The sequence below is a fragment of the Sciurus carolinensis genome, chromosome 2, assembly GCF_902686445.1.
Source record: "Sciurus carolinensis chromosome 2, mSciCar1.2, whole genome shotgun sequence".
NCBI lineage: Eukaryota > Metazoa > Chordata > Mammalia > Rodentia > Sciuridae > Sciurus > Sciurus carolinensis.
Window position 1 is genome coordinate 188,220,069 of NC_062214.1, and position 22,697 is coordinate 188,242,765.

Here is a 22,697-nt window from a genome sequence, read left to right on the forward strand (position 1 = left end):
TCATCATGCAAATCTTCCAGCCTCAGTTGGCGATAAGTAGAAATAGATAAATGAGATCCAAAATTCACATTTAACTATTTGGAAAAAATAGTTTTGGTCAAAAAAGCAGTTGAACAGAACAGGGGACTGGGGAGGGAAGGGTTTATATCTGAGTCACAGACAAAGTCAAGGTAAAGTCAGAGCAGAGAACACAAGAGGTCAGCAATGAAGAGATTTGTTTTTCAATTTTAACACAGTGCAAGGTGCTCTGCACAGCGTTCGACCCAGCCTTCTCCTGCTCTGCTTTCCCCCAGCTGTGGGCTCTTCCAGAACATGCCCCTTTCAACCCTGTGCCTCCACTCAAGCTGTTTCCTCTGCCTGGAAAGACCCTACTCCATCCTTCAGATGTCATACCTCTGCAAAGCCTGCCCTTGAATTTCGTCCGCCTTCCTCTGTATTCGTGTGGCTCTTGGTTCACACCTCTTCATGGCACACTTGAATCCTGCTCTGAGAGTTCGCAGGTCTGTCTCCTCTACACGATTTTTAGTTCCTTGGATCTTCATTATCTTCAAATGATCTGTGGTACCTAGAACTGTGCCTGGCACTCATGACTGTTGAAACAAGAGGACTTGGACATAAACTAGGTGGGAGGTTTTGGTTGGGGAGATATTTGTGGGATGGAAAGGACTGAACATGGTACTCGGTTACTAGAGCAGGATTAGGGATTAGAAACATCTTACAGACATCCATTAGTTTAAGATACATAAGGGCTTTGAGCCAGCAGGATGACCCACAGGCAAAATGGGAGTGAAGATGGGTGATGAGGCAAATATCAACTCCGGGAAAAACAAATGGCAGAGAGAGAGGTCAAGGTATCTGTTCCTCTCTCCTCCCTCTCTTCTTGGCTTGGGCACCATCCCAGCACAGCCACAGTTTCTGCTAAGTTGACTCCTCTCCCAAACTATAGCTCTTGCTCGGGCACCAGTAACATCACGGCCTTGATGAACTGGGCATGAACCCGGGAACTTGTGCATGCTAGGCCAGTGCTCTTCCATAACCTACTTCCCCAGTCCACCCATACCATTCTTAATATGCCCTTTATCTTCCAGCTCTCAACTGGGGACTCTGGTTGATAACTCTATTCTTACAACTTCTTGACTCTAGCTAATACGAAATTCTGGTTAAGGAAATGCTGGATATCACTCTACACTAGGGATCATATCTGGCCCACTGCTTCGTTCTATAAATAAAGTTTTATTGGTACACTGCCATACCCATTTATTTACAAATTGTCTGGCTGCTGTCAAGCTACCACCCCAGCAGAGGTATATAGTTGTGACAGATACAGATTGGTCTCCAAAGCCTAAAATATTTACTCTAGTCCTTTACATAAAGTTTACTTACCCTACTCCACCCTGACTGTATATACTAGGCCATGACTTCAATGCCTGTCTAGGGATTTCTGCTTCTGAGATTTGGTTCTCTCTGGTATCTTCCTTCCATTCGCATTGCTTTCAAATCCATTCTTCAAAAGACTTACAGACAGATCTTACCAAAACACAACTTTGACCTTCCCTTTCTCTTTCACGGGTTCCACCAAATGGAATCTAAGTTCCAGAACACATCTTTCTCCATTTCTTGCCTCACAGGCAGAACTGATTGTCACTCTGGTCATTTGTCATGCTGGCTGCTCTGATTCAATTCATCATTGATTATACTGATTTCTCAACAACTGCTCAGGAGGCAGGAAACTGAAATGCTAAGTGTCTCTGTCCAAGTTCATACACATCTGGATTTCAGAAATGTTACCACGTATTAAAAATAAAGCTTACCTCTGAACTGAGAAAGTGTAGTGGTGTGGAAGAAAAGACTGTGGGGGGATGAGAAAAGGATCCCCTGGAGCAGCCCTGGGTTCAGGCCTTGTAGAGCCGTGGGTATCAGGCAATGGAGAGAGACCTGGGGTTTTGCAAAGGTGAGTCCCATGGTCAAATTTGGTTTTCAAAAACCCATTCTGTAGCCAGCATGGAAGGATGGGTTGAAGAGGGACAAATTACAGAGAGGCAAATCGGGTGAAGGATACCAGGTGTGGACAGGCCTGGCAGTGGGGCCAGATACCAGGGCATGGACCTGGAAGAAATGTGGGGAACGGAGCAGACTGGAGCTGCTGATGATGGGAAGAGAGCTTAGGGCATCAGGAGGAGAGGGAGGAGCTGGGATGGCTCCCAGGCTTCTGTCTTGAGAATCTGGAAGAACCAGCTAAACGCTGGACTGAGAAGCTCACAGGAAGCCTTGTGTTTCCTGGATCATTAAGCTCAGGTAAACTTACTGACCCCTCGCACAGGCTCAGAGTGACTGACGTGCCTATTCTGATTTTATGAACTGCCTAAAGGAACCCCCACTTAGAACAGCATGGGTGAAGGGGATGGCCACAGCTGGTTTTCACAAGACCTGGGGGCGGTTCAGAGCTGCTGAGAGGTGGGACTTTCCCTCCTGCTGGAAGGTCGCACTGAGGGGTGCAGGTGCTTGCAGGCATCGGCAGGAGAAAAATGCCTGACTGTCCTGAGAGCTGCCTGCAGGACAGTGCCAGGCCTCTGTGCCCTACTGTTTGCCCCACCAGCCCCACAGAACAAGGTGGAGAGGGGGCTGAGGCTCCAGCTGTCGGCCAGAGCACCCTCGAGGATGGTCCCCACCCTGTAGAGGAAGGAGCATCAGAGACCCAGACAGGCACCTCTCAGCTGCTGGGACAGCGCTCTGATCTCAGGGCCTTCCCTTCTTAGGGCTGGACACCGCCCCCTTGTTTCCTCAGCTCTTAGACGTGGGTAGCGATTCGACCGAGGAGTAAGGTGTGTACCTAGGGCCCAGGATTGGCTTTATTCCCACCTTTCTGGTCAAAGGTAGAAGTGCAAAACAATGATCTCCACCAGCCCTGAGAAATCTCCAGCAAGAGGCAGCCACTGGGCTTGGACAGCAGGTAAAAGTTTGTATTTGTGTCCCAAGTGACACAGAGTCTGGAGATGCCAGAGGTAAGGGGCCATCCACACCTGACGTGGTCCTCTGAGGTCTTGTCTTGAGGAAGAAAGACCTGGGAAGACTCAGAAGCAACAGAATCAAGGGCAAATTGAGAGACAAAGCACAGATAAACTAGGTTCACTGAGGGAGATGCTTAGGGCATAAAACTTTCTTTGGGAGTGGTGCAAAATCAATAAGGGAGGCCATGTTAGGAGGACCAAAAGGTTCCATTTAGATGATGCATTCATCCGTTTTCCATGAGTCTGGGAACTTTATAAAGAAAAGAGGTTTATTTCATTTAGTTTTGAAGGCAAAAGTCTAAACAGCATAGCACCAGCTCAGGTGAGCCCCTTTCCACCCTTGTGTTACATCATGGTCAACTGCATTATGACAGGAGTGCATGTAAGAGGGAGAGATGACAGGGAAAGACAAAAAGCCACAGGGAGGAGCCGATTACAATCTCCCGCCTCCTCCTAAAGGTCCCACTGCCTCTTAATTTTGCCACACTGAGGACCAAGCTCCCTGCACATGAACCCTGAGGGACACACTCAAACCATATCCACCCCCTAGCAGATGAGTGAGGGGTGGAAGCTCGAACAGCCTGGGTGGTGGTTCTTACCCCCACAGGGAGATGAGCCTCAGTCTAACCCAACCTCTCTCCCATACCTATAACCAGACCTCAGAACAGGTCCCTGGAAACAATCAAGCTTTCCTTGTATCACAGGAAACCTCAGATGGAAAAGAAAGGCACCCCCCAGGCAGATTGCCAGCTGTGACCAAGCTGTCATGAAGCGGTTGTCTCAGGTTTACAGGTTGTGACCCTCTGGAGACAGGCATTAGACAGAGCAATGCTCTAACTCAGCCGAGGTGTATATTTTGATGACAGCAAAGTCAGAAATGACAAGTACCCCGCCCTGTGAAAAAAAGTAGAGTGGATTCTTCTGGAATATTTGATTTGTCCTAATTACCAAACATTATTAACAAATCACCCAATTAATTAAGCCTCCAATTACAAGAAGTTGTAAGATTTTCTGAATGCTACTTAATAAGGCTTTTAGTTTGAAGAGCATAGTGTCATTTTGTTCCAAAACCACAAACACCTGCCTTGGAGGAGATTAAAGTAGAGATGCTTCAAAGGCGATAATTTCTGTTGAAGTGCGTAGTGAGCTCTTTATGCTGAGACCAGCACTGAATTCATCCTCCTTGAAACTTTTCAAAGGGAAGAGGAACAGAGAGCCTGAGCGGAAGGGAAGGGTGGGTGGGGGACAGGATCTGAGAGGGGAGAAGTAGGGAAGATGTCTCCCCAATTATAAAAATTATTTAGAGATGAAAATAATTAGGGCAGGTGGGGAAGTGGATGTCCCTGAGGGGACAGGATGTGGCCAAGTGTCCAATTTGGGCAGCATTCTGGTTGTGAGTCTTCTATGGTTTTGTTGGTTGAGCTCAGGCAAATAGATGTCTTTGTCCTAAGAAGCTGCCTAAGTTCTGCCCGAGGAGCACATAGGTACTCAGTCCCAGAAGCGTCTCCCTTACCTTCTCCCTCCCTCCTGAGAATCTGGGTTTTGTGGCTACATTTTCTCCTTTGATACCTAAACAACCCTAAGACAAAGAGTCTGAAGTTCAAATAGCTTTAATGTCTTATCCAAGCCTCCTGGCAAGGAAGTGACCGAAGCCAGCCTCGTGGTCAACGCCCTTCCTTTGGAACATGAGAAGTTTCTTGGACCCAGGAGTTCATTCATGCCCAGAAAACCAGATCCGATGTGGTTTCTCTGTCCGAGTCACCCTCTTCTGACTCAATTACATTGCCAAGTTGGTGAGAATTCACTCAGAAATTTGGAGGTTCTTTAAAGAGAGTCAGAAAAGGGACACAGCGACTCTGGCAGGTGGCCTTAGCAGGAGAGTGAGGTATCTGGGCAGTCTCTTTGAGTCAGTCTGGCAGGTTGAGGACACGTGTTTTGGGAAGAAACACTTTCTAAGAAGGAAAGGGATCTGGGTCTTGTTCCATCCAAGAGACCTTAAGACCTGCAAGGGCTGCCATAACAAATCACCACAAACTGGGTGACTTAAACCAACAGAAGTTTATTCCCCCACAGTTTTGGAGGCTGGAAGCCCAAGATAAAGCCCACGCCCCCTTGGAAACCTCTTGGAGAGACCCCATCTCGCCTCTTCCTGGCCTCTGGTGGTTGGGACCATCTCAGCATCCCTCAGCTTGCCACTCCAAATGCCTGTCACCACGTGTTGACCCTCCTCTCTGCATCTAGGTCTTTGTGTCCAAATGATCTCTTCTTATAAAGACACCAGTAATGGGATCAGGGCCGCACCACTAGGGTATGACCTCATCTTAACTTGACATCTGCAAAGACCTTATTTCCAAGTAAGGTCACATTCATGGGCAGGGGTTCAGACTTCGACTCATCTTTTCAAGGAATGCAATTTTACCCAAAACAGAGACCGCTGCCCCCCCCATTCCATTGCTTCCCAGAGCTTCATAGATGCAGTCAGGAAGGCTTCCTACGATGGACACATTTCAAACGCTTCAGCTTGGAAGAAAATAATCTTAAGCAACTTGAAAGAAAAATATTTTTCTGGATTTGTGCAAAAAGGAAATTGCAATATCCTCAGGCCAATTTTCCCCAGCACTACATTACTTATAAGAAAATTGAAGCCCCTCTGTTGGAGTCCCCCCAGGTGGGGAATCTACTTGAAGCTAAATGGAGTTTAGAAGGTTCTCTGAATAGAGTAACTATTGTTCATGGAGTTTGTAGGGCCATCTCACTCTATGCTCGAGATGCCTGTTTTATGTAGTTACCCAAAAAGAAAAGCAGCTTTGGTCTGATCCATTTGAATACTTTCCTTAATTCACATTTTCTAAGAAGATGGGCCTTGACCAACCTCTGCCCCATGAACTGAACAGTGTTCTTGCCAGAAAGTTTAGCAACATGGTGCCTTTCTCATGACTGATATGGACTAGTGGCAAAAAATAAAATAAAATAAAATAAAGCAATGTAAAAATTATAGAAAAGCTATCTACTCTGATTTTGGCACATAATTCTTGTGCTATCATAGGAGCCGTCTCTCTTCTTGCCGGCCTACCCTGGAGATGTATGGTGCTGTATCCACTGTTACCTCTTTCTGCTTTCGTTACCATTCTTGGTTCTTTGTATTTCTTTCTCCATTTTAAGGGGAAAAAATATATATTGCAGTAAATGTTCCATACACATGCTCTTTGCTCGCTCTATTTTGAGCATTGAAAGAAATGTCCATTTGCTGTTCCTCTGGACGCCCTGGAAAACCATCATTTCTGCAGCTGAGAAGCAAAAGCTTCCCTCAGGAAACACTCAATATGGAAGGAACCAAGGCAACAGTGGGTTATATAACGTGACTGTGGTCCAGCTGTAGCTGCTGATCCATTTTCTTCCAGTCAACCCAAAGTGCCTGCATCCTAGGCTGAAATGTGAGAAGAAAGGAAATGCACTTTCCCTCCACTTCCCACCTCCTTTCAAATCCATGCCTCCCACCCCTCTATCAGACATCTGTGGGTGCCCCTCAGCATCCATGTTCCTCTTCTCTCCCCCGGCAGCTCCCAGTTTCCGCCTGAGGATCCTTGTGAGTTAGGAAAATCTTATTCTACATGATTCCAGCTCAAAGCATGGAGCACGGGACCAGGTCCAGCAAGACTCTCCCCAGCCCTGGCCCAGGTCATAGTGATTGATTCAGGCATGGCATGTGGCCTGGCTGAGCCAATCAGAATAGATCTGAAGACAAAATGTGAAGATGAAGATGATCTTTTCTCATTTGGATGGGAATAAAGAAGGTGCCCACAAGCAGTGCCAGCCTCCGAGGAAAGTCCACACTATGGATGGTAGAACAGAGAGGGGACCTTGGTAACGTCACTGGGTTGGTAGATCAAACCATAATCAAAACCCATAGCCATTTATTTATGCAGCTTAATAAATCCCTTCATCACTTAGGCCTGTACAAGATCTGCGCCATATTACCTATGACTGAAACTGTTTTTCCTTCCTTATTTCTCTTTGCTATCCTTTTCCACATATATCAAAATTCAATGAGGTGCTCACAGAATATTCAGGTGACAATAACTAGAACAGAGCTGCTGGAACTCTCTGTGATGGTGGATATGTTCTCTAGCCATGTTGCCCAACACAGAAACCACATCCAGTCATCCAACCCTTAACCTGTGGCTTATGCGAATGAGGGACTGAATGTTTAAAATCAGTTTTATTCGAAGAATTTGAACTTAAATAGCCACACAGGGTTGGCAGCAACTGCAATGAGCAGCACAGAGGGATTCGAAAACATGGAACCAGGATACATATTGGGTGAAGACAGAAATTTGGGAGTCTCGAAAGTGCTCAGAATGTGTGGAAGGAGAAGAGAGAGAGCGAGGGGCAGCTCTTGGAGGACAGCAGCATTCAAGTACAAAAGGAGCAGCAAAGATAGTAAGAACACAGGGACAAGAGGTAGAAAGAACGGCAGGAGATATGGACATTACAAGAAAGGAAGGGACCGAGGACAATGCCACATGCAGAAGGGGAGAATGTAAGTGCCCATTGACCTCCCAACAAGGTCATTGGTGGTCTTCAGAACAGTGGCACGATGGGAGGGGAATCCAGATGGCTTTGAGACACCAGAGCTAGGATGCCTTCAGTCATGGCCATTCATGATCATAAAGAATCCAGACCACTGGACATCCAGGAGACATCAGCCAATTAGCAATGAAGTTCCTACTTCCCTGTCTTTACCTTGTTCACTTGTGTGTTTCTAGGGGACACAATAACATTTTCATCCTAACTACTCCTTTAAAATTTCCTTCAAATCAAATATGGCTCCCAAGAAAACACGGTAGCATCTCCATCATGTTGCAATCCTGATTCCACTTTCTGTTCTGTTGGTTTGGACCATCGAACAGCAGTTCCTTGCAAATCACCATTTTCTTTTTTCTTCCTCTGATATATACTTATTTGAGGCTTCTATTTTTAACCTGTGGGCAGGGGGGAAGTAATGGGAATTCACAGAATTTATTGCACAAATTACTTCTCGGCTCCCTCCGACCTCCATCAAGTCTTCTGACAGTGGCGTTGTATTTCATATTTATTAGATCTTTAAGTGCTCCGTTAGGCAGTTTACAAGCTTCCCTTAATGTCTGTGCAACCCAAGTGGACAACAGACACTGAAAATTGATCACAGGTCATATCAGGCCCGCCTTTAAATTTAAATCACATGAAACTTTCTTCAGCTCTGTACTGGTTTCCACACAGGGGTCGTCGTGAACCTGACGTAAAAGCCCAAGGAGACTAACTTCAAAGCTATTTATAATAGACACACATGGAGGGTCGCCTTGCCTTCATGCTCATGGTCCAAGTGAAATCCAAACAGTAATTTCTGCAAACCTCTGTACTTCCCACACTAGTTATCAGACTTGTAGCTCACTCTCTAGCTACTAAGTAATAATGAGGCTTTGAAAGAATTCTCCCTGATGTTCTAGACAGCAAGAGCTGTCATCAGGACACAAGACAGCGGAATGGCTAAGGTCATCCTATCCTGTTCTTCAGTGAGCCTCAGGATCCTTCAGAGTTGCCCTGGTTCATTTGCGCAGCCACATCCCGCACGGCTGTAGCTATTGCTGGGTCTTTTCAGGCTTGCGGACTTAGCAAATGTCTTCTCTCTGCCTCAAATGCCTCCCCTACTCATGCATTAGTAAACTCCTATTGATCCTTTGAGATCCCTACTATGGTTTGAAAGTGTCCCCCAAAGTTTATGTATTGGAAACTATCCTGAAAGCAATTGTGTTGAGAGTGGGACCGTCAACAGGCAAGAACCCAGGAATGGGCCAATACAATTGTAGCTGGAGTGGGTCCCGGGCAAAGAATGGATGTGGCCCCTCCCCCCACCGTCACGTGCACGTGTGCACCCATGAAATGCCTCTCTCCATGTAACCATGCAACAAGCAGGTCCTCACCAGTCGCAGTCCCTTGATCTTGGACTTCACAGCCTCCAGAACCATGAATCAAGTTAATTTCTGTTCATTATAAATTACCCTGTCTGTGGTATTCTGTTATAACAGCACAAAACAGACTAAGATGCCCCTTAATTTTTATCGAGCCTCAGGAAGTACCTCCCAGAGACCACTGTTCCTTCCTCTGGGCACCCACATTCTTTTTATAGCTTGAGTAAGTTTCTGTTCATTTATTTTTGGGTCTTTCTCCACAACTAGATCTTCCTTGGAAGGGGCCATGTCTGGTTCAGCTAACCCAATAGCCTAGCGCAGGGCTTGGTGTATGCTAGGTCTTTCCCAAGCATGGCTGGAGGGAAAAGGCATGAGTGAATGGATGTGTGCCATCCGTTGAACCCAAAGCCAGGTCTGGAAGGTTAAGGCTAAGCAAATATTTTGGAGAAAATACACAAGAAATTTGGATTAAAACAAAATAATCTCTACACAAAGAAAGCATACTGGAAATGGGCTCTAGATTACAAGCCACAACACAGGGACCCCAGAACTGGCTTTGGTACTAATATCCTTTGGGACATTAGTGACTTTGGGAAAATTTATTTTGAGCTCCACCTTCTTGGTATAAAACAGAGGGTGTGACCTGTGGATCACTAATGCACCTTCTAGCTCTAGCTTCTTTCAGTCACTGTCAGCCACTTGCTGTCTGACAGATGCCAAGAAAACGTTAGCTCTGGAGAGAGGAAGCTGTTTCGCAGGTTTGAGTCTAGCTCGTTTCCAACATCTGGATAAAGATCATGTCTATACATCTTTGTTGTAAACACCTCATTTTTTTCCTGAGCCCTCCTATCCAGCACAATATTGGTGGAGAGAAGACTCCGAAAATAGTTTGCTCTGCAAATTTGCTAGCTGGCGTCTTCCACATCCTAAGGCATTTTTTCACTCATTCCTCCAATAATGCATTTATTCAACTATGTATCTATCCAACCATTCATCCATTCATCCTTGTACCCATTATTTGAGTGTCCTGATGTGCCCAGAGCTGTGCACGTCCTGAGGAAGTGTCAGCCACCATTTTGGTGTGGGTGGCAGTCCCCATCCTGGCAGGAAATAAGTGACTCTGCCTCTGGGAGCTCTCCGCCAGTGGCTCTTTCTCAGACGCCATCATCAGATGGACGAAGGGTAAAAATATGAGGGTTCCCACCATCCACAGAGGCAGCATGTGGGAGCTAGGGGCGGTCGACGCAGACGAGAGAAAACCTCACAACTTGGAAGCCTTTCTCTGCATGACCCAAGCAGGCACCAGCAAGGCCATCCCTAGAAGTGACAGAGAAGACATCGGCTTGTATGAAGGAGCTGGCTAGTCGAGCGATCTGAAAATGGAATGGACTGCCTGAGAAGGTAATGAGTTTTCTGGCCCTGGAAGTGCTTGTACAAGGGCTAGATAATCAGCATGTGCTGGGGATGTCACAGAGGGAATTGGAGCCTGGAAGAGCTGGACAAGGTGACCTTCAAAGTTCCTTCCCGACTTCGGAGCTGCAGACGTCTAGGAGTGAGACTGTATTGTTTGTCCTACTCAGTACACAGCCTGTGCAGTTGGGGTTTGCCACCCTTCCCTTCCCTGAAGCCCCTGAATTCTGCTGGAGATCAGAGATCAGGGAATACAACAGCCTCTCCAGGGGTCGCTTGGTCAGCATCTAGGGAAACACTTCAGCAGCAGGGATCCTTAGAGACAGAAGCCTTCAACTGGGAAAAAAGAAAGATCTGTCCTGAGAAAATCAGGTGGATTTCAACCCCATCCGCCTCTTCAGAGCAAATGCACATGTCAGGCAGAAATTTGCCAGCCGTCTTGGGTCACCAGGAACTGGAAATTGTCCTCAGGGTGCATTTCTGTAACTTAGAGCCTGTTGGACCAAGCTGGTTTCTTAGGGAGTTAGGTGCTCACTAACAACCAGGCCTGTCATCCCTATATTCCCTGCTAAGTGAGCTGTCCTCTTAGAACACAAACTGAGATTGCCTTTTTTTTTTTTCTTTTCCATATTAAAAATTAAAGCTGTCAACAGAACAAAGAAAAGAGTTCTAAGTTGTCCAACCCGCCCCCGCCCCGCACACGGAGAATCTCATTTAGCCCTGCAAACAAACACCGGAGACAATGCTGCCAGCAGCCTGATCAACAGCAGGCAGAGGGTTAAACTTCCCTGGCCCCTTTTTGTGTGTTCACCTACACGGGGTTCTGGGTGCATCCTGGGCAGCCTTTCATTTCTCGGCAGGAGAAACCGATGAACAAGGCTGCCTAGAGAACGGCGTTTATTGGAGAAATAAATCTCTTTGGCTAAATGTGAGCCACGCAGAGGAAACAAAGGAACCGCTTTTTAATGACCAAGGTTTAAATGAAGCCCAGCAGCCTAAGGCAGAACCCCAATTAAGAAGAGAGGGAAAATTAGGGTGCAGAGACCACTTACCCAGCCGTGAATATTCACTGAGTCCCCACTGTGCGCCACCAATCATGATGGGTACTGAGGCTTAAAGATAAACAAGGTATCCCCTTCCCTCCTGGGGCTGCGCTGGAGGCCGTAGTGGTGTGGGGGCTTGGGGGTTGGGAAAGGGGACAGAACAAGGTGAGGACTGGAATCAGGATATGACACGGTGCTGTGGAAGCAGTCCTCTTCAGGAGGGGACAGGGAAGCCTTCCAAAGAAAGTGCTGTTCGACCTTGTCCTCAAAGATGTTAAGAATTCACAAGAGGAAAGGGGGTAGATTCTTCCAGAGAGAAGGCAGAGCACGTGAAGAAGAGCTGGGGATGGGTAGGGCCTATGATGCTGAGGAACAAGGTCAAGGTCAATGTGAGTCTGGCTGTGAACAGGGAGGACGGAGAGATAGGTAGACCAGAGCCAGCTGTGAAGGTCACAGGGCCCATGCAGGCATTTGGACTTTACTCTGTAGCCAAGGGCTCCCAGACACACAAGACACACAATCACCCAGGGAGCTTCTATCAAAATACTGACTTCAGGGCCACAGCTCCAGAAATCGGAATTCTGTGGGTCTGAGTAGGGAACTTTGCAGCTGGGACTTCTCTACTGGGGGCCCATGGGACAGGACCTCAGGAGTCAGGTGAAGAATACATCTTCACAGTGTTGGTGAATAGGAGGTGCAGAAAAGGACAGGGTCATGCTCAGAGGACATGCAGGAGGGTTCTGGCATGATACCAAGGAGGCCTCTCCCCGGTGGCCTTTCTGCATCACCTGGAACAGTGCACCCAGGAAAAGCCGCCTGGGCCGGGGAGAAGGTAGGCAGAATCTGCCTGCTCAGAGGCAGTGCCCAGGGGAGGGCAGCCTGCCCAGGGAGCCAGGCTTCATTTATGTGTTGTGCCACTAATTAAGCCCAAGGCCCCAAGGTGGGCAGGGGCTGGCGCCCAGCCTTGAAGCAACGCTAGAACACAAACAAGTGGGGAGGGAGGGGAGCTGGCCTGCCTGAGTGCAGTTCCTGCCAGCGCCCTGCCTACCCGGTGACGTCGCTGATGACGGCCCCGTCCCCAGGGCTCTGCCTCCACCTGAGCCTCCAGGTGTTCTGGTTCTCGAGCTGTTGCCAGCTGCTTGGCACAGGTAACCCAACTCTGAGGAACTCTTCTTTCAGTCATGTACCATCACCCTCAGGTCCCCCATGCCAGTGAGCAGGGCCACAAGGGGCTTCATGGTGACCAAACAAAAGTTCTGATAAGTAGCCACTGCGTATGCCAGTACTTCCCTAGTGTGAGAAGCAGGAGAAATGACAATGGCTAAGAAGTTCCCTTCCTTCCTAGAGGGCTCCCCTGCAATCCAGTCACCAGGGCCATGCCAGGTGCAACCCAGCAGGAAGCTAAAGAAATGCCAAGTCCCCAAGAGAGCCACTGTTGACCAGCCCCAGCCAAAGCTGGCACAGGGGTGGTGCTTAGAGAGTATTTCACAACCCTGGTAATAATCCCACTCAAAAATGTACTTAGCACCCCAGTACTGTTTATGAACAGAAAATACAGAGGCCCAGTTCACCCTTTCAAGAGCATATATAATGCCCTGAGGGTCATGGAAAGATATAAAGCAAGTAAGTCGCCATGACATAGTTTATAGCTGTACTAGGAGACAGTGAGGCAGACACCCACATGCGGCCCTAGGACTGCCTTGCCTCGGTGACATTACACTGTGACTTGGGCCCTGGGAGCAGCATTGCCAATAGAGACACACTTTCTAAACCTAGAAAAGGTGTGTTTTCTAAACTGGTGCATGATTTTTGGTAAAGTTCTAAACAAAATAAAGCATCAAACTTTCCTGGATTTGACTGACAAAGTATTCCTATAAAAGGTGTGTATTTGTAAGTTTGCAAAAAAGGAAGTACAGTTGCCCCTCAGTATTTGCAGAAAGAAATACAGTCCCTTCTCAGTACCCATGGGTGATGGGTTCCAGGACCCCTGTAGATACCTGCGTATAACATGCAACCTATGTTTATCCTCCTGTGTACTTTAAATCATCTCTACATCATTCATAACACCTAATCCAAGGTACAATGCTGCGTAACAATAGAGTATAATGACTACCTGCATGGTAGATGTGTAGGGGATAATGACACGGGGGGAAGTCTACTTGTTTGGTGCAAATGGAACTTTTTTGCTAATATTTTCCACCTGAGGTTGGTTAAGTATATGGAGGTTGAATCCACAAATATGGTCAGACTACTATACTTGTTTTTATATGCGAAATAGAAATAGGTGCCAAGATCCCATGATCATGTTTATTTTTTTCTTTATCTCCACGAACACTAGAAACTGTAAGGGATATGGGACTGTTTATTGTGTCCCTCATGTCTCAGGAATTCTCCTTAGCGCCTGCCTACACAATCCTGTGGGGTCCCCCAACATGTATAGCCCAATGTCTGTGCCCACAAATTTCCAGAATGCCCCTTAGAGGGTTCTGTCCCTCTGAGGAGCCCTGCTGTGAAGTTCACAAAGCCGTTTCTCACAGTCATTGATTTGAGCCTCCCAAGTGAGAAAGGCAGAGTGAATGAGAAAACTAAGGTCCAGAGAGAAAATGTCAAGCCTGGGTTCAGAGGAAGTTAGCAGAAGAGAGGGGACTGAGAGTCTCCAAAATCTTGAGATGGGATGGTGTTCTGGCCTGAGTGACATACCCTTCTAAAACTGTGTGCTAACCCCTCCTACCTCACAATGTGACTAGATTTAGACACACGGTCTTTAAAGATGCCATTAAGGTTAAATGAGGTCACACTGGTGGTCCTCATCCCACATGGCTGGTGTCCTCCTGAGACTGGGACGTGACTTGCACAGACCCCCAAGAATACCAGTGTGAAAACAGCATCACAAACCAAACAGGCTGCAGAAGAGACTGACGCTGCCAGAGCTTTGATCCTGGACTTCTGGTCTCCAGGATTATGAGAAAACAGATTTTGTTGTTGCAGCCGCCCAGTCTGTGGTTCTTTGTTATGGCGGCCTCAGCGAACTAATGAGATGGGACTTTGCAGATCGTCTAACCCGACTGTCTGTCCCGTATAAATTGCCTTGGAATCACCAGAAGCCAATCTTGTGGCTTCCCATCTACTGTTCTCCACACACCGCCGAGCTGAGAATAGAGCCTGCATTTCACTCTACAAACCAGATGAAGTAATTCACAGCCCACCAGGTCAATGCGACCAGAGTCTCCTGCAAGCCGAGTCAACAGGGAAGTCTGGAACAACCTCTAATCGTATCTCACATGTTAGTCAGACCTGTATGGTCCAGAAGAGACCAAATCAGGCCAATTAATTATCCAAATTACATTAATTACCCAAATCTCTGTGCTGAGGCCTGGCCTACGGAACGGACAGGAGACTTAGTCATTGCCTGGGATCCTTGGGCTCACCCGGCGTGCTGACTCATGTCTGGAATCTAGCATTATTGACTTCACATCTTGCTTGTCCTGAGGTTGAGGCAGAAAACTAGGTGGCCCATGACAACCAGACTCCTCAGGTGTCACCCACTGCTGCCTCTGGTGGTCTGTGCCTAGAGCAAAGGGCTCTGGCCCCACCGTCTCTGGCCCAACATCATGGGACAGCTCTGTTTCCTTTCTAAGCAAAAACTCCTTCTGCTTTATGCTTATGAAAGGGGGGTCCCTCAACAAAGCAACTCAAGCCCCCACTTGTTCTGGCTCCTTTTCTCTCCATATGCCCATGTACATGCCCCCCAAGCACCTGGACAGGAGGAGCTGACCTCAAGATGGGCTCCTTGACAGGCTACTTCATGGCCAACCCACCTGCTACAGTTCAAATCTTAAATGTCCCCCGGAAGCCCATGTGCTGAAAGTGTGGTCCCTGGCTCAAGGTGCCAGTGGAAGGTATTGGAGTCTTTAGGAGGCGGAGCCTAGAAGAAGGAAGATAGGTGGCTGGAAGTTGCCCTCGACAGGCACACTGGGACCCCAGGTCCTCTTTTGCTCTCTTTCACTTTCTGGCCACGATGAGGTAAGCAACTTCCTCTGCCACATGCTCCCTCTCTGATGTACTGCTTCACAACAGGTCCAAAAGCATTGGGGACGTGGCCCAACACCTGTGAAACCATGAGCCAAAATAAATTTTTTCTCTTTATAAATTGGTTACCCCGGGTATTTGATACAGTCATGGAAAGCTGACTGACACAGCATGGGGAGGAGATCACAGGCAAGCGTAGAGTCCTTGTTCTCTTCTGGTTGGTTCCTCCTGGATTGGAGGAGGTGAAGGAAGAGGAGCATTGCTAGGAAAAGCAGACTTTCCTAAATCTTGCCTCAGAAGGGGCCGCCCAGTGCATTGGGTGTTTGCACCTGCCCAACCTCTGCGGGACTCAGAATTCTCATGGCCTCTGATCCCTAAGGCCTCCTGGACTCCCTCTGTAAATTCACACAAGGAACAGAAGCACAAAGGCAAGGTGCTGCCACCGCTCGCTCCCCAGCAGCAGCCAGGCCCCATAGCCTGTGTGGTTCCAGCCAATGGCCAGTTATTGAGCCTTGCCTTATATGACCCTCTGTCACAGCAGATGTCAACCCTCTCTGACACACCTGTCCCCTTGGCTGCCCAGTGCCAGGTCTCCACCCCCTCCTCACCTGTCACTCCCTCTCCCATCCTTGGGTTTGCTCCTTGCTATGGTTTGGATCTCAATTGTCCCCAGAGGCCATGTGTTGAGGTTTGGTCACCAGCCTGTGGCACTTTTGGGAGATGATGGAACCTTTAGGAGGTGGGGCAGAGTGGAAGGACAGTAGGTCATTGGAGGCGTGTCCCTGAAGGGGATAATGAGACTGTGGATCCTCCCTTCTACCCTGCTTCTTTCCCAGCAGCCATGGCGTAAGCAGTCTCCTCCACGGTGCGTTCCTGGGCCTTGACACTCTCCCTGGACACAGGCCCACAGGGACCAGGCGAGTGGCCATGGATGAAACCTCTGGAACTGTGAGCCAAAATAAATCTTTCCTCCCTTCAAGCTGATTGGCCCAGGTATTTGCCACAGTGTCAGAAAACTGATGGACATATTCCTTGACATGACCACACTACAGTAGATCAGTCCTGGGCCTCCTCTCCTCTACCTATGCTCAGTCCTTGGATGAGCCTCATGGTTTTCCATACCATCTGCACACTGACGACTCCAAATTCATATCTCCACCCAGAACTCCCTTTTAAATCTGGACTCGATTATCCTCTGACTCCCTCCACATATCCAGGAGGCCTCTCGGACCTGACATGTCCACACTGAGCTCCTGCTCCTGCCTCCCAGCCAAACAGATCCTCTCCGCCATTCCTCATCTTAACGTATGCCAACTCCAACCCAGCTCCTTAGAGTCACCCTACTGATGTGACCTTCAGCAAGTTGCTTAAAATTCCTGTGCTTCATTTTTCTCCTCTGTAAAATGGAACATGCCATAGACTTGTTGCAGAATGAAATGAGCTAACATCTCTAAAGGATCTAGACCAGGGTCTGTGACATAAAAAGTGCCGTAAGTTGTCATAAGTATTTGTTCAATTAAGTCAATCCTGTCTCCTGTCTTCCTCTCACACGTTACATCAAATCCATCAGCAAATCCTATTTGTCACATCCACAAAAATAATGTCTGGTTACTTCCCACTGCCTCCTCCACCCCACCATCACCTCCCTGGTCCAAACCAGTCATTTTTAGTAAATTTAGGGAGTTGTGCAGCATCAGCACAATCTAATCTTAGAGCATTTCCATCACGTCTCCTCTGGACATTGCATGTAAGTGGAATCATGCCGTATGTGGTCTTTTATGTCTGGCTTCTCCCACTTAGCATAATGTTTTGAGGTCCACCCGTGTTGGGGCATGCATAAGTGGTTCCGTGCTCACACTCAGGAGTTTCCCATTGTATCGCCTTTGCCTGTGTTTGTCATATCCCTCACGGGTCTCCCGATTCTGCCTGTCTGCCGCTGCCTCCACTCTTCTGAGCACAGCAAACACTCTTCCTGCGAAAGTCAGTACATGCCATTCCTCACCCAAACCCTCCACGCCTCCCTCCAGAGGTGTCTTAATCCCCTTAGGCCACCAGAACAAAATGCCACTGGGTGACTTAAATGACAGAAATTTATTCCCTCACAGCTCTGGAGGCTGGTGGTCTGAGATGAGTGTGGGTCCTGGTGAGACCTCTTTTCCTGGCTTGCAGAAGGTTACCCTCTGTCTGTGTCCTCACATGGACTTTCCTGGTGAGGGGTTGCTCCATCTTTATGACCTTGTTTAACCTTAATTACCTCCTAAAAGCCCTGTCTCCAACTATCGCACATTGGGGCTTGGGACCTCCTCATATGAACTGGGGGTGGGCCCAATTCATCCACAGCTGGAGGCCTCAAAGGCTCTGCCTAATCTGACCTCAAACCAGCACTGCCCGACCTCAGGGCCCTTGTCCTTGCTGAGCCCTCTGCCCAGCCATGCTTCCACCGCTATCCTCATGTTCACCACATGGCCCCCAAGTCACAGCTGGATCCATCTTCTCCTGAGACCTACCCACTTCCTCTACTAAAACTGTGACCCCCTCCCCACCTTTTCCCACTCCACTTCCTGACTGAATGTTTTCCATGGCACCATCTAACAAAATGCAAGTTGTTCTTATCTACTTCTTGTTGCTTTATTTTACTTAGAATGCAAAGTCCATTAGAGCCAGGGATTGTATTGCTTGGCCAGGTTCTATCTAGAAGAGTGCCTGAGCACACAGCAGTCGCCTAATAATGGATTGTTTATGAGATACCATTGCTCTCTGGGTCCTACTCAGTCACAGTGTCCTTCCTCTGCACTGGAGTCAGATCTCAACATTATCAGTAGCCTTTTTGTCCAGCAAGAGAGACTGGATTGTGTCCACGTACTGGGTATGTGTCATGGTTTGGATGTGAGGTGTTCCCCAAAGCTCAAGTGTGAGACGATGCAAAAATGTTTAGAGGAGAAATGATTTGGTTATGAGAGGCTTAACCCAATCCACAAATTAATCCCATGATGGCATTAACTGAATGGTAACTTAAGGCAGGTGGGATGTGGCTGGAGAAGGTAGGTCAGTGGGGATGTGGCTTTGGGGTATATATTTTGTATCTGGTGAGTGGAGTCTCTCTCTCTCTCTCTCTGTCTCTCTCTCTGTCTCTCTCTCTCTCTCTCTCTCTCTCTCACTCTCGCTCTGATTTCTGATCATCATGTGGGCTGCTTCCCTCCACCACACTCTTCTGCCATGATGTTCTACCTGAACTCAACCCCCAAGGAATGGAGCTGTCTATGAACTGAGACCTCTGAAACTGTAGCCCCCAAATAAACTTTTCCTCCCCTCCCTAAAATTGTTCTGGTAGGGTCTTTAAGTCACAGCAATGAAAGAAAGCTGAGTAAAAAAGTATGCATTGCTCTCTTGACAGAGGACGGCACATGTCCCACCCAGCTTCTGTTCATTCATTCTGCTCCGGCTTCCTGTGTCCTGCTGTGTGCCCAGCCTACAAAGATAAAAAGACATGGCCCCAGGCCTCCATGGGCTTCCAGTCCAGGTGGGGAGGCAGGCTCCCTGCATGGCAACTAATGCTCCAGCAAACAGATGGGCCCGTGGTGACCAGCCCCTTGCTGAACTGAGTTGGCTCCATGGCATTGGAAGTGGGTCCTGGAAGATGACATAAGTGTTAACAGAGTGAAGTGAGAAGGTGGAGTCGGGGAGAACAATGCAGACAGTCCAGCCCAGGTCAGAGAGGACGCTGGGAGATCCAAGATGGCGGACTAGAGGGAGGCTGAGTTCCTTGTTGCTCCATAACTTGGGTTTCAGGCAGAGTATATGTGTTTCTTGGTGAGGCAGTTTTTGCTGCTTATCAATCCCCTGCTGTTTACCCTATTTGTCTACTGCAATCACCTGCAGTCTGTCAGCATATCGACTACTTTTTGAGTGCAGATTGCTCACTGTCTGGCACCTACCATTCGCCATTTGCCTGCCTCTTGCCTGTCCATCACCTGCCTTTCACCTAATCATCACCCATGGCCCGAGGTTCACCTGCCAATCGTCCGACAGCAGTCAGCAGACTGACTGCAGATCGCCAGTGGAGTGCCAGCTGCCTGCTGTTGCCTGGAAGTCCACTGTCACAGTACCTGCAGGTTCGGTTACACGTGGCTGCCACCATTTTGAGACAACAGCCAGGACCTATAGGACCCCTGGCCAGACTGACTGAGCCCCATCTCCAGGACCCTTCTGCCTGACCAACCACTCCCTGCCTCCAGGACCCTCAGACCGACTGACTGTGCCCTGCCACCAAGACACTCAGACTGACTGTGCCGCACCTCCAGGATCCTGCAACCAGACTGGTCATACCCTGCCTCCAGGACTCCTGCCCAACCAACCACACCCCACCTCCAGGACCTCCAACCAACCACGCCCACACCCCGAGCTGCAGTTCCCCATTTGCCAACACATTTGGAAGACTGAGTGACCATCTTGGATTATCCTGGAAGCTGTAGCTCCCATCTTTAGGTGGGGCAAATCCCATCCTGAGACGCCTGCTGGAGACTGGAAGCTCATTGTCAGGTACCTCTCCTGCATCAGGTTACTGAAGACTGGGAGGTTTGAATACTATATGACTATTACAGTGTAGATTTTTTTTCTTTTTTCTTTTTTTTTTTCTCCTTTTGAAAATTTTTAAGTTTTTATTCCTTTACTTTTCTCGCTCTATTTTCCTTTTGTTTACCTATTTCCTCAGTCTCTTTCTCCCTTTTTTCATGCTAACAATCAACTTCTTTTGATTATACTTTCACTCTTTCTACAATCTAGAACTTTATATACTCTTTTCTTATCCCATTAACAGTTACATCCTACACCCCTCCTCATCCTCTTTGTCCTCCATTAGAAACTGCAGACCTTATTGCAAATCTATTTGTTATACTATAGATAATAATTGAACTCATTCTGTTTATTATGACAATATTGCTAACATCTTCATAAGGGACTATTTGGTTTAGGGTTGCATATTGTCTGTACTGGGCACTGCTAATATTGATCTCCCCCTTAAAGAAGAGGTTTTGGAAACCTATAGGGTCACTATAAGCCTATAGGGGGAAAACTGCAAAACCCCAGGTCTGTACTGCTAGAGGGGAAGATACATGAACAACATGAAGAAACAAGGGAAGAAAATGATCCAAACAAACCTAGATTCTATATTAATAGAATCAATGACAGTATGGCAGAAGAAATGTCAGAAAAGGAACTCAGAATATACATAATTAAAATGATTCGTGAATCAAAGGATGAGATAAGAGAGCAAATGCAGACAATGAATGATCACTCCAATAAGCAGTTGAAAGAGCAACTGCAGGAAGCAAAAGATATTTCAACAAAGAGATAGAGATTCTTAAAAAAAAAAAAAAAAAAAAAAAAAGAGAGGACTGAGGACTGAGGCAAAGCATTCTGAGGTTTAGTCTGCGAACCAGTAGTTTTGAAACTTTGTTCTGAAGGCCTCTTTGGGGCCCTAATGATCTCCTCAAGGGCCAGCAGGAGAGGTGAAGGACACACAGGATTCTGAGCTCCCCACCTGGTTTCCTTCAGAGCTTCTCATTCTACCTGCTTTACATAGAGGAATGCTACAGTCTGAATATAATTCAAGTGTGCCCCACTGAGGGTCATGTGTTGGAAGCTTGGTCCTCAGGCTTAAACCGTGGTGGGACCTTTAGGAGGCAGGGCCCAGGGGAAGATTGTTAGATCATTGGAAAAATGCTCTAGGAAGGAATTAACATGGGATTCCTGGTCTCTTTCTGGCTTCCTGTCTCACCATGTGATCTTTCCCTCTCTCGTGTGTTCCTACCACGTGATGCCACCTACCATGCAGTCCTCAAAAGGGACTGGCACTAGGCCCTTGAACCTCCAGAACTGTGAACTAAATAAACTTTTCCTTAAGAATTACCTAGCTTCAGGTATCTCATTATAGTAACAGAAAATAGACTAATACAAGGACCTTCTCACAAGATTTGATTTTGATAAGTAATTTGAAAACTAGAGTGACCCAGAGCTGACCAGCAGAATTTTCTATAATTAGGGAAATTTTCCATCTCTGCACTATCCAGGACAGTAGCTACTGGTCACATGTGGTTGTTGAGCATTTGAAATGTGTTTAGTGTGACTGAGGAACTGAATTTTTAACTACTTAATTTTAATTAGTAAAAATTGAAATTGCCATTCTTCCTATGGTAGCCTGAAGGAGTGGCAAAGCTGATCCAAGAGAATTTATCATTTTTGGTGCTCACTTTCGTGATGTCTTTCAAGAGGGAAGGAGATGACTGGAGTCAGCTCAATGTTCTCAAAAAACGAAGAGTTGGGGACTTGCTGGCCAGTTACATTCCCGAGGCTGAGGCTCTGATGCTACGAAATGGATGCTTTGCTTATGCCATCTGCCCCCATCGACCTGTTTTGGACACACTGGCCATGCTGACTACCCACTGTGCAGGAAAGATACATCTGTCTAGTCTGCAGCTTTTCAATGGCAAGAAGAAGCCAGGAAAGGGAATAAAGCAAAATCCAGGAAAACAGAATGAATTAAGGAGGGAAGAGACCAAAGCTGAGGCGCCTCTGCTAACTCAGACTCGACTTGTCACCCAGAATGCTCTGCATAGAGCTCCCCATTATAACAGTTCCTGCCGCTGGAAACACAGATCAGAAGCCTCTGGTCACTCCTCTCATGTTCTCCTTTGCCAACCCCAGAGGTTTGAGCTCCAAAGTAGGAAGATCAATAGGGAAGCTGAGCAAGGGGCTGGCCCACAGGCCAAGAGTCAGCAACTGTCTCAGCCCCTGCACCAATGAGCCCCACAAGAAGATGAGCCCGGGACCATAACCTCACACTTCAAAGCTCTGGATGGATCCCAGATGGATGAGGTTGATGGATAAAAGATGAAAAGGCTGAGTTTGATTCTGATGAGGAGGAACCTCCTGATCTCCCTTTGGACTGAAACCCTCTTTCTCTGTTCATTTTACAAATAAACTAAAGTGGGCACTGTGATCCTCACTTTCCTCAAAAAAAAAAAAATTGAAATTGAAGTAGCCACATGTGTCTAGTGGCTACTGTTTGGGGAAGCACCATGAGGCAAAGAAAATTTAGAGTGGGAGAGTGTAACTAGAGCCGTACTTAGAAAGCAGTACAAGGGGCGGGGGAGATAGCTCAGTCAGTAGAGTGCTTGCCTTGTAAGCACAAGGCCCTGGGTTCGATCCCCAGCACAAAAAAAAAAAAGTACTACTCTGTAACTACCTCAAGAAATACGTGA

The 22,697-nt window shown here is 47.5% G+C and overlaps 1 pseudogene; it reads left to right on the top strand.

Annotated features, from left to right (window-relative positions):
* The first annotated feature begins 21,693 nt into the window (after positions 1-21,693).
* Positions 21,694-22,385, top strand: LOC124972146 (sodium channel modifier 1-like; annotated as a pseudogene).
* The last annotated feature ends 312 nt before the right edge of the window (positions 22,386-22,697 follow it).